Below are 12,674 nucleotides of genomic sequence, written 5' to 3'. Positions count from 1 at the left end.
AAATATTTTTGGATTCATGCAGAAGCTACAGATGTTCAAGTCTTCTATAGCATTTTGGGTCAGAAAATTCAAAAATTTGAAAAATCCATAGCCAAGCTACTGAACCGTAATGGGTTTTGAAAGAGATGTTATCAAATGTTCAAAAAGGGGGCAAAAATGAGTGAAGTTATGGCTATTATATTTTAAAAAAGGATCAGTTCCAGGCATCAATAATCTAAAATCTAAGTCAAGGATTTGGGCTAAGATTCTCTTGGGATGCATTCGACATCGTCCTGCTGGCAACTCTGCTGACTACATTAATGCTGACCAGAAATACATGTTGTATTATTTGATCAAAGGTATCAAAATGAATCTTCCTTCCATATTGTTTAAATACTTGAGAGAGATGGTCAAAGAAACAAGAAACTTAGGCAACAAACATAAGAAGTGGATTCCTTTTGACAGTCTGATCTCTGATATCCTGGTTGAAAGCAAATTAGTAGCTAAGCTGGAAGAAATGTGCTTTCGTAATGATCACGACACTAATGTGGGAAAATCCTTCAATGGAAGGAATCTTAAAAATATGCTTATGATTATAGATGTTATGAATCCTGGTGTGTTGGACAGGGAAGAGATTGATGATTTCCCTGTATTCTCTAAGCTGGACCCCCCAAAATATTCCGTGGGAATACATGAAAAGCTGTTTGGAAGCAAGTACGGATCCAATGGTGGATATTCTCAATTTACCAGATGCCCTTATTGATGTAACTCTAAAGAGGAAACGAAAGTCTAAAAAGGTTGGCGAAGGAACTTCCCATCCACCTCTTCATTCTCCAGCTAAGAAACCAAAGACGTATGAGACCTCCAAAAGGATTATGAGGTTTGTAGATACTGAAGCTTCTGAAGTCCAGAAAAGGGAAGATACTGAAGCTGCAAAGGCATTTGAAGTTGCAGAAGTTGCTAAAGCTACTGAAACTACTAGAGCTTTTGAGGGTGTTAGAGCTGCAGAAACTACTAGAGTCGTTGAGGTTGTCAGAGCTGTAGAAGCTACTAGTGTTGCTGAAGCTTCCAAAGCTATTGAAGCCACTAGTGCCACTGAAGCTGCCAAAGCTATTGAAGCTGCAAAGGCTGCTGGGGCTGCTAGAACTGCTGAGGAATTAAGACATTTGACTAAGAAAGCCGAAAGAGAATATGCTAAAGTCTTTGCTCAACATAATCCTTGTAAGTCTTCTAATGTTGTGACCTCCACTATTTATAACTATGTAATTATTAATACTTCATCCATCCCGCTCCCAATTAGATCTATTACCAATCCAACAAACACAATTGAAATAACTTGACCAGAAAACACCATCTTTCCACAAGATACAATTAACCCAATTCATCAACAACCTAGATCTCCATCTCACTCTCAACATCCATCTTCACCTCAACAAACAACAACCTCAATCACCATCTTCTTCTGGACATCCAACCACTTATGAAACCACACCCATGAACATCTCACCTCCTTCATCCAATCAAATTTACACACCTATTCCTGACCTTATTCTTGAAGGCTTATCCTTATCAGAGGATTCCTCTATTGAGAGAATTTTTTTCTCTAATAAGGATCTATATGTTATTGAACTTCCCTCGTCCTCATCTGAATCATAAGTTAATACAAAGACAAGAATCCCCACCATCAATTCTGTACATACCTCTCATAAACCCTCCTTTGGTGAAATATGGATAAATATAGAATTAAAAATAGCTGAAAGTCTAAGCTTTATAAGGCAAGTTATCACAAATGTGTTAATCCTGCTGAAAGCTATGCTTTATGGGATCGATACGTGGACTGGTCAATTTATTGCTTCACATTCCTCAAGAATCTTTCATATGAGTCCTTAGCTAGGTCTAAGATTTTGGAACTCCCATCACCTGAACAAGTTCTACCTTAGATTAGAGTTGAAATTCCCTATGCTTAGCTCTTAGCATTTCAGCAAGATGATGAAGCAACTTATAGGATTCCTATTCCTGAACAAAACTTGGTTGTTCCTTCTGTTGTCATAACATCTTCTAGGACTGCACAAAAGTTAGATCCCTAGCATGAAGTTGGATCAACTTATGGGATCACATCTTCTGAACCCCCTGCTTTTGAGGTTGTTACTTATGTGATTCTGAAGACCCTGGATGAGTTGAAGAAAGAGAACGAAGTTGTAAGAACTAGGTTGGATTGTCAAGAGGAGACCAATAATCAGATTCAGAACAGGTTCTCACAATCCTCTATAGATTTCCACCCCAACCATAAAATATTGTTTAACATTTTCTTATTTTTTTTGTGACTCTGTCTTTTTTATCTTGTTATTCAAGTTTATAAAAAGTTTGGTTCTCGTTTCATCATATTCTTTTTGACCGATGACAAAAGGGGAGAAAAAATAATTTTGATTCATGTTTTCCCAAGATTGGTAACCCAAATATGTCTAGATTTATTGGTTAAATTATTGTGAATCAAAATTTTATAGCCTGAATCTCATGGGGAGATTGCAAACCTCACTATGTGAAGATAAGCTAAGAAAATCTTGATAAATATAAAACTCAGGGGGAGCTTATAAACCTATCTCTGAAGTTTTATAAATATGGTTATCCAAGTGAAAATTATTCATCAAAATACATGTATTTGTCATCATCAAAAAATGGGAGATTATTAGAACAAGTTTGGTTCTATAACTATCCTTGAGTTTTGATGATAACAAAATGTAGAGAACAATTTTGTACTTTAACTATTTTGTTGAGTGTGCAAACTCCGAGCTTACTTAAAATGAAGTAAAGTTAAATATGCTAGAAGCTAAATGAAGATAGCTCTGAACAAACTAAGATGTTGAACATTATTGATCAAATCAGACTCTGAACTCTAGTCCTAGAGAAATTCTGGATTCTGATAAAAGAGATTCTGAACTTTGGACATCATCAGAATCTGTATCAATGTAATCCTTGAAAATGTTTTGAAGATTACGTCAACTCTGGTTATCACTTGTTAACACTTGTGAGGAAGACCCTTTAATGCACTATGAGTCATCTAAACCTTATCTAGTCATCAGACTCTGATGTATATTCTCTAGGTTTTAAACTCTAAACATATGTTAAAATCCTTGAATGCAAAAACAATGTTCAAGAGTATTAAAAATTGGGTAATTAGCTCTCATGTATTGTACTAATCAAACGTCAAATCAATAATACTACTTCAAACGACTATAAAATATTTTCTACCTACTTCATAAGATTAACTGCTGATCCTACCTACTCTAAAAATAGCAGTGTACCTCAAAGGAAGCTCCAATCCTATCCTCCAACGAATCTATTTCTTCCTTTATAAAGAGGTCAAAGGATATGTGTCAAGTGATGATCATGGATTGTTAAAAAGAAAAGATCTTGCGCAAACAATTTATGATGAAGAAGATTCATTAAAAAAATCATCATTAAGAAATAAAAAGATTAAAGAACCACTGAGTTTTATTTCAAATATTCTCAATTGTATAAACGGAATTACATTGTGTGTAATATGCTTGTTAAGAAGCACTCTTGTAAACACAATCAATTTTATTAACAAATGTTAATTTCCTTGAGAGAACATGGGTCGTACCCCAAATTTTGCCCATCCTTCATATGTTTTCTAGTGCCACTTTAGTTTGAATAAATGAAATGATATATTGGATAAGAGAGCATGTGTAAGGAGCACAATAACACGGTCTTGAGTTCGAGTATCATTTGTAAAAGAGTCAAAAATGGAAATCAAGTTTTCATTTGTATATTACTCTTTGAGTTCTATTTTATTTTGAATGAACATACTAATTTATTTGGTAGAAGAGGTCTTGAGTTCAATTCCCACTCTCCCTATATTTAGAGTTTCTTCTCTTTTTATATTTTTTTTCCTTCCATTTTTAGAGTTTTTTTCTTCTTTTTATGTTTTATTTTACAATTAAAATTTAACATTTTTATTATTTATTTATTATTTTCAATTTTATTATTATTTTATTCTTAATAATAATTATTATATTATTAATTTTTCATGTTTTTTGGTCTAAAAATCAAGAAGAATCGATATAAAATCAAAATCAATCAAAATATTATTATTATTATTATTATTGGTTTATTTTTATCAAAATTTAAATAAGAAAAATCATTTGCTGTTACATTTCACCAAAGTCACGAATCCATTCAGATTCATTAGCTTAGCCTTTAAGAAATTGATAAAATCAGGTTAAATGAAAATATTCAAATATAGACAAATCTCATTCAATTTTTGACATAATTTTTATCTATAAATAGTACAAGTTTTTACCTTTTTTTTATCCACAATTTACCAAATTCGGTCTAAAATGTTGTTGCTCTTCACACCGAAGAAAAACAACAACTAAACCCTAAACCAGAGCATGCACCTTTACTCAAAATCAAAGAAATCATCCTCCGTGTAGGTTGATCTTCCATTCATGTTTACACCTTTGTTGTCTTAGTCTATTTATATGATGTTTGTGTGCTTTTGGATGTATGTTAGTACTAGGTAATAACTTATTTCAAAAAAACATAACCATGTTCTAATCCAATTCAAACTAAAATCATATATAAACTTTTTTAACTAATATAAAAAAATCAATTTTATAATCAATTTTTTAAAATCAAATTTTTAACTAATATAAATTAAAATCAATTTTTTAAAAATCAACTTTTTAACCAATATCAAAAAAATTTTTTTTTTTTAAAAGCAATTTCTAAAGCAATCAATTTTTTAAATCAACTTATTTAAGGTGATTTCTAAAACCAATCAATTTTTTAAATCAACTATTTTTAAAGCAAATTTTTTTCTAACTAATATCATAAAACAAATTTCTAAGCAAATATCCTAAATTAACTTTCTTTTTTACTAATATCACAAATCTCCTTTTTTATTAATATCAGAAATCTTTAAGACTAATGCCCCGTCCTTTTACAACAATATCATCCAACCTAACATTTTTTATAAAAAAAGAAGCAAAAATCATAACCTGTAATCAAAACTCAAAACCATGATTCAAATTCAATAATAACAACATTCCACAAATTCCTTTTCACTTTTATTATCCAACAACAACAATCTTGTTTCCTTCCTGAAAAAATAGCAAAATACCAAAAAACTTATCCTTTTATTCTTAGGTTGTTATATAGTCTTGGTAACTTAACTTAGTTCTAAAGTTTTTTTAATTTAGGCTATTTTGGTTATAAAATATGAAAATACAAAAAACATCTTCTTTTCTTTAGTTAGCTTTACTACATAAAAATAAAAAATAAAACAAAATAAAAGCTTTTCTTTTATAAATTAAAATTTATCTTATAAAAATACAAAAATAAAATTTTCATTAAAACTTCAAATATACAAAAATATATGTATTTTTTTTATTAGTTTATTTATTCAATTAAATTATCTAATTAGTTTATTTGTACATTGATTATATTTTTTCCGACTTAGTTTAACATAATCATCCACCAACAAATAATAATAAACAAATAAAAATTATTTTCTTTTCACAAGATAAAATCCATGCAACTTATATTTTTTTTTATTTAACTTAATTCAAAACCAAGATCTTTTCATGAATTAAAATTAACCAACCAACAAAAGACAAACTACGGTACTCTGATTCTTCAATAAACTTGAAGGTATGTAGGCATAGAGTTGTAACCCTCTAGCGAGTACGATAACCCAACAAATATTTTCTTTGTCCTCACTCTTTTTGATTAAATATTTTCTCTTAACAATGAAAGATTCCCTATAAGTAAGTAGATTAAGCAATAATAAATAACATAAGCAAACATCCTTAGTAAAACCTAATAACCCTAGAACTAGAGAAGGATCCCATTGGATACAATTGAGGTGAGGGGTTCCTAACACCTTCCCCTTACTTAACCGACTCCCGAACCCTAGTGTCTCACCTTAACTTTAGATTTTATCATTATTTCTCCGTTCCTTAGGGACGAATAAAGGATGATGGCGACTCTATTATTTTTCCAGCCGCGATACTATATTTAATCAGAATTCTCAAGAAGTCATTCACAATTAATTTTTGAGTTGTAATTCCTTGAGAGACCAGGGTATAGTCAGAATTCTCAAGAAGTTTTACACAATTGGTCTTTGAGTTGTATAATCAGTTTAATTATTGGATTAAGTCCTTATTGAGAAGGCAAAATCACTCAGGCGAGTGGACTGGACGTAACTTAGTTAACAGTGAACCAGGGTAAAAATACTTTTATTATTTTCTTTATCATTATATTTGTTATTTGATATATTGGGTAGAAAAAAAATTTAAATCCAGAAACCAAATTCAAACTCCATTTCTTGTTTTTCTTTCTCCTTCAAAGCGTGTGACCCACAACTTTACTGCCCTCGATTTGGGGTGTTTCCTTTGCTTTGTTGGGACTCGGGCTTCCCATGTCATTTTGCCCTCGCGATTTGGACTTGTTTGACCCACGGGATGAGTTTCCCTTCACATATTTCTTGAGGTGTCCCTCTTGGATTAACCTCTCGATTTCCTTCTTAAGTTGGTAACAATCCTTAGTGTGGTGTCCCTTGACTCTATGAAAGTTGCACCATCTTCCTAGTTTAGGATCAATCACATTCGCCTTTGGATCCGGAGGCGCGAGAATGTTATGCAAATGAAGAACCTTGTGCCGAATCTGTTTATGGAGAGTGTTCAGAGGCGTGAAGCTCTCCGCTGTCTTGCATATACTCTTGAAAGCAGTTTTTTCTATGATGAAATAGGTATAGTTAATCCTCCTTATATATATTATGAACCTTCGACATTGGGACCACACTCCTTGGCGTCTTGTGCCTTCTTTTCGGCGTTGCTCTCCTTGCCTTTTATATAACATTCTGCCCTGGTAACCACTCTTGCCAATGAAAGCGTTGGTTTTGGGGCGAGAGACTCATTGAAGTGTCCCGCCTTGAGTCCATTTTGGAAAGACCCTACAAATATTTCTTGGTTTGGGGGAACAATCATGATGATGGCTTCATTAAACTGGGCAAGATAGTCCCTCAACAACTCAACGAACCCTGTCGTATATTGAACTGGTTGGTGGTGGACATCTTCTTGTGGCGTTTGACGGAGAATTGGTGCACAAATTTCTTTACCAACTCTATATAGCTGGAGATTGAGGCATGAGGTATACCATATACCATCGTAGGGTGGCATCCCTGAATATGCAAGACACCATCTTACACTTTAGGAAGTCAGGCGCTACGACGATGGTCATTTGTGTGTTGATGAGGGCTGCATGTTCATAAGGATCACTATGCCCATCAAACTATGGCAAATATGGATGTTTAAATCTCCCAGGGACATGTGCTCCCCATATAACGTCTAAGAGTGGTTGGGGATCCAGAACCTCCATCTCATATGAGGGATTGGACTCATATTGGCGCAATCTAATGTTGTGGAAATTATCTTCTAGTGTCTAATTCTGACATCGTAATTCGTCCATAGCGACACACATCTTTTCCAGGGTGTCAGCATCACCGCTACCACTGGTACCTTCCATTGTAGAGGATGAAGCTCTCCTATTAACCATGACCGATGGTGGCTAGGTGCAGGAGTGAAGGGTAACAATGACTAGGGTGATTGTGATGAAGAAGGTGTGACTCATGTTAGTTTTACTGGGGCCTCATGGTGGGCGCCATTGTACTAGCAAAAATGTATAGGTGTGCATGTTACTGATAACACTGAATCACACCGCGTATTTCACTCGGATTGCACATGTTTATTAGGTCTTTATTATCATTTTGCTTGTGTTATGCTTTCTTTTGTGTTGTTTTCAGGTATTTATCGCTTTCAGGATCTTTGTAGAAGAAACGAAGCAAAAAGACCAAAAAAGTAGGGTTTTCGGAAAATATTGTACTCGCGGCGTTCTGCATAGAGGCCGCTATAGGAGAAGCCATGACACATCAGCCCTCAACCAGGAGGAAACTTCCACATTCCATGAACTTCCCCATTTACTCACATGGCGGGCGCCATGGAGGGGTGGCGGGCGCCACCTTTGAATTCCACATTCCCACTAAAGAGCAGTTGAAGGGCATCCCGGTCTTTGCATGCTGTTGAGTTCCTCTATAAATAGGTCATTCTAGTTCACTTCCAAATCATCCAACTTAGTTTATAACACTAAGACTATAATATCATTTGTAAAAGCGGTAATCCATCACATCGAGGGATTATCGCACCTTAGTGTAATTAAGTTGGAGCACTTTGATTTTGCCGTCATCTTTATTTTCAAAGTCAAAGGTTCATTTACTTCCTTGTACCAGATTTAAAGCCTCCGTTTGGAGCAGGTTCTAATTTAATCGCCTTTTTATTTTACTTGCCATGCTTTACTTTATTTAATTCCTTGTCATGCTTTACTTTATTTAATTTCCTGCCATTGTCTTTACTTTATTTAATTTCCTGCCATTGTCTTTACTTTATTTAATTTCCTGCCATTGTCTTTACTTTATTTAATTTTCTCGCCATTATCTTTATTGCTCATTTTAATTGTTTTACACGCTTTACTTGTTCTTCACGCCTTACATTCTAAACTTCTTTTCATCATATTCAATATCGTTGTATTTGTTTGTATTACCATGTCTGGCTAAATCTTTCAAAGGTTAGAATGTAAGGATCGCGGTTAAAGAGATGTTTCACATATTGCATCTGTAGAAATGCTTTAGGGGTCGAGTTTTCTGAAACAAACTTGGTTAATTTTAACTACTCAAGGAGTGCGAAAGCACCCTGGCTTAGTTAACTAGGAATTTTTATCACTTTAAGGAAAAATGATTTTTGAAACTATTTTCGGACGTGTTGATAGATTTAAAATCAGGAAACTCCTTGGGTAAACTTTCCGAATCAAAATCACTTTTCAACTAAGCTTACGAGTCTTATTTCTTAAAAATAGGTTTACTACTTTAACATTCTGCGCACCTTTTATAAGTGCCAATAAAAGGCCTTAATTTAAGGGTAAACTCGGTTCTGAATACGTGAAAACGACAATTCCTGTTAAATGGATTCTTTTCAAGAGTAGAAAATATTGCCCCATAAGTAGTTCTATTTAAACAATCGAAGCATCGTTTAACTGACGTGAAATACATTCTAGCCTATCTTTATCTGCAATGTATTTATCATTTTATTTATTTACTGTTATTTTGCGACATCAGTATCTCATTTGTTCCGCCTTAGATAAACACCGTAACAATAGTAATCGATAGATTGACGATTTGGTCTCTATGGGATCAATAATCTTTTATATTACTCTGACGCGATTCGTGCACTTGCGAATATAGCAATCCAATTTTTGGCGCCGTTGCCGGGGACCAACTTCGTCAAATTTCGTACCATGTTGTTACACCGTCTAGACTAAGGCATTATTAGCCGGTAAATGCGAAGAACCCGTAGTACCGGAAATTTAGTAGATCCTTTAGCGGAACCCGAACGTTACACTCGTACACGCCTCTTACTCATCCGAATTAAGAAAGCTATGGCCGAGAATCGCGACCGGAGACCTCTTAAGGAATTTGTCCAACCCTCTGACGAGGAACCTAGTTCTAGTATAGTAAACCCCCTCATTCCTGCCAACAATTTCAAACTAAAACCATCTTTACTGCAATTAGTGCAACATAACCAATTCGCGGGTCTCGCTACTGAGAACCCAAATCAACATTTAAAAGTCTTTATCCAACTGGCCGACACCTTTAAATCCAACGGTGCTTCACCTGATGCGATTCATTTAAGATTATTTCCTTTCTCCCTTAGGGATAGAGCACGTTTGTGATTAGATTCATTTCCAACTAACTCAATAACTACATGGGAAGACCTTAGGAAAGTATTCCTTGCTAGATATTTCCCCCCTAGTAAGACTGTCGTTCTTCGAAACCAAATAACTAGATTTACTCAAAACCAAGGAGAATCACTTTTTGAAGCTTGGGAGAGATACAAGGAGCTGTTAAGAGTCTGTCCACACCATGGCCTAGAACAATGGTTGATCGTTCATAACTTCTACAATGGACTACATTATAACACAAAGATGAGTATCGACGCTGTCGCTGGTGGCGCGTTGATGAACAAACCTTACCCAGAAGCTTGTGACCTAATTGAGGATATGGCCCAAAACCATTACTAATGGGGAACTGAACGAGCATCAGTAGAGAAAAAGGAGACCCAAGGTGGAATACATGAGATAAGTTCTATGGACATGATGCAAGCGAAAATGGACGCTTTAGCCCTTAAGGTCGAACATATTTCTACAAACTCTAACACCACAGCGGTAGTCCACACAGAGTGTGAACTTTATGGATCTAAAGGACACGAATCGGCGGAATGTAACCTTTTGAACGACCTGAACACCGACCAAGTGAATTACGCCCAAGGTAACCCATTTTCAAACATTTACAACCCTGGATGGAAGAATCACCCAAAATATTCCTATAAAAACCAGAACCCTATCCAAAATTTTGCACCTCAAAGACAACAAGGTTTTCAAGCCCAAAAACCAAATCAACCTATGCAAGCTGTGCCCCAGAAGCCTAACCTTGAGAAGATCATGGAGAACTTTATATCAGGCCAGACTCAACAAAATAAAGAATTCCTAAACCAGAACATTCACGTAAACGAACTGATAACGCAAATAGGAACTAAGGTTGATCATATAATTACTCACAATAAGATGCTTGAAACCCAGATCTCACAGGTAACACAAAACCAAGCCCCGCAAACTACACCTGGAGGACAATTCCCTAGACAACCTCAACTCAACCCTCGAGTGCAAGCTAACGCTATCACGTTACGAAGTGGGACCGCTTACGAAGGACCTTATAACCCAACAATGAGCGAGTCTGAAGCTTCTAAATAAAATATACCTACCAACCAAGGAGGGGAACCAGTGGAACCCGAAAAACAAACCGACCAAGAAGGAGAAACCAAGGATAAAACTTACAAACCACCACCCCCGTACAAACCACCAATCCCATACCCGCAAAGACTTAAACAAACCAAAATCGATAACCAATACCAAAAGTTTATAAAAGTAATAGAGAAGCTTCATGTAGAGATTCCTTTCACCGAAGCCATCACCCAAATTCCATCTTACGCCAAATTTCTCAAAGACATCTTAACCAACAAGCGTAGGCTTGACGATCCCAAACCCTTGGAATGCAACTTTATTTCCGAGAATAAACTTGCTAAGAAGGAGAAATACCCTGGGAGTTTTTCTATACCTTGCATTCTAGGGAGTCATGAGATCGACAAAGCTTTCCTAGACTTAGGCGCTAGTGTGAGTTTAATGCCCTTAGATGTGTGTAAAAGGTTAAACTTAGGAGAATTACAACCAACTAATATGTCCCTCCATTAGCCGATAGATCTGTTAAGTATCCTGTAGGCATATTAGAAGACATCCCCGTTAGGATCGGTCAACTTTATATCCCGACAGACTTTATGGTCATGGATATCAAGGAAGACGACGATATCCCTATCCTTTTAGGTAGACAATTTTTATCAACAGCCGAAGCTATAATAGATGTTAAAAGAGGAAAATTAACTTTCGAAGTAGGAGATAAAAATATAGAGTTTATTCTTTCAAAGTTCCTGATGGCACCAATCATAGGAGACACATGTTACGCGATTGATATCATAGATGAATGCATAAGGGAATCTGATCAAGAAGAACCTATGATCGAACCATTTTCAAACCCAAATGAAAAGGATGACGAGCTAAAGGAAACGGAACCTCACACTAACGAATGTTTGGCTCTTACTCCATACCTTTCACCAAACTCTCAAAAAACTAGCTCAAGAACTTAAGGAATTGCCCAAGAACCTAAGATACGAGTTTTTGGATAAAGAAATGAACCGCCCAGTAATAGTTAGTGCCACCTTAAACCAAGACAAGACAAACCAACTCTTGAATGTTTTACGAAGATACCCCTCTGCCTTAGGATACAACATCTCTGATTTAAAAGGTATAAGCCCATCCGTGTGTATGCACATGATCTCGCTAGAGGAGGATTCAAAACCTTCTAGAGAACATCAGATAAGAATCAACCCTGTAATGAGTGAGGTGGTAAAGAAGGAAGTACTTAAACTGCTAGAAGCTGGTATAATTTATCAGATCTCCGATAGTAAATGGGTAAGTCTTGTACATGTGGTACCCAAAAAAGGAGGCATCACAGTCGTGCAGAACGAGAAGGGAGAGCATGTGGCTAAACGTATAGAAGGAGGATGACGTATGTGCATAGACTATAGGAAACTAAATAACGCAACTAAGAAAGACCATTTCCCCCTTCCATTCATAGATCAGATGCTTGAGCGTCTTGTCAGGCACTCTTACTTTTGTTATCTGGATGGATATTCTGGATTTTTCCAAATACCCATACACCCCGAGGATCAAGAGAAAACAACCTTCACCTGTCCTTAAGTAACATTTGCTTACAGATGAATGTCGTTTGGAATCTGCAATGCGCCAGCTACTTTCCAATGTTGTATGATGTCAATCTTCGCAGATTATCTCGAAGGAATTATGGAAGTGTTCATGGATGATTTCTCGGTATGTCGGTTTGACTTTGAGAATTACCTCATTAATCTTGAGAAAATCCTAGAAAGATGCGTAGAAGTTAACCTTGTATTAAACTGGGAGAAGTGTCACTTTATGGTTAAAGAAAGCATAGTGTT

The 12,674-nt window shown here is 35.6% G+C and overlaps 1 non-coding gene across 1 annotated transcript; it reads right to left on the bottom strand.

The window, feature by feature from the left end:
• Positions 1 to 9,873: 9,873 nt before the first annotated feature.
• On the bottom strand, positions 9,874 to 9,980 carry LOC127077712 (small nucleolar RNA R71). The gene has a single exon (XR_007787493.1). It is a non-coding gene; the product is annotated as a small nucleolar RNA R71 (small nucleolar RNA).
• Between the last annotated feature and the right edge of the window lie 2,694 nt (positions 9,981 to 12,674).

Source organism: Lathyrus oleraceus, chromosome 4, assembly GCF_024323335.1.
Source record: "Lathyrus oleraceus cultivar Zhongwan6 chromosome 4, CAAS_Psat_ZW6_1.0, whole genome shotgun sequence".
NCBI lineage: Eukaryota > Viridiplantae > Streptophyta > Magnoliopsida > Fabales > Fabaceae > Lathyrus > Lathyrus oleraceus.
Note: the sequence above shows the minus strand (reverse complement) of the source record. Positions and strands in the feature narration are given on the sequence as shown.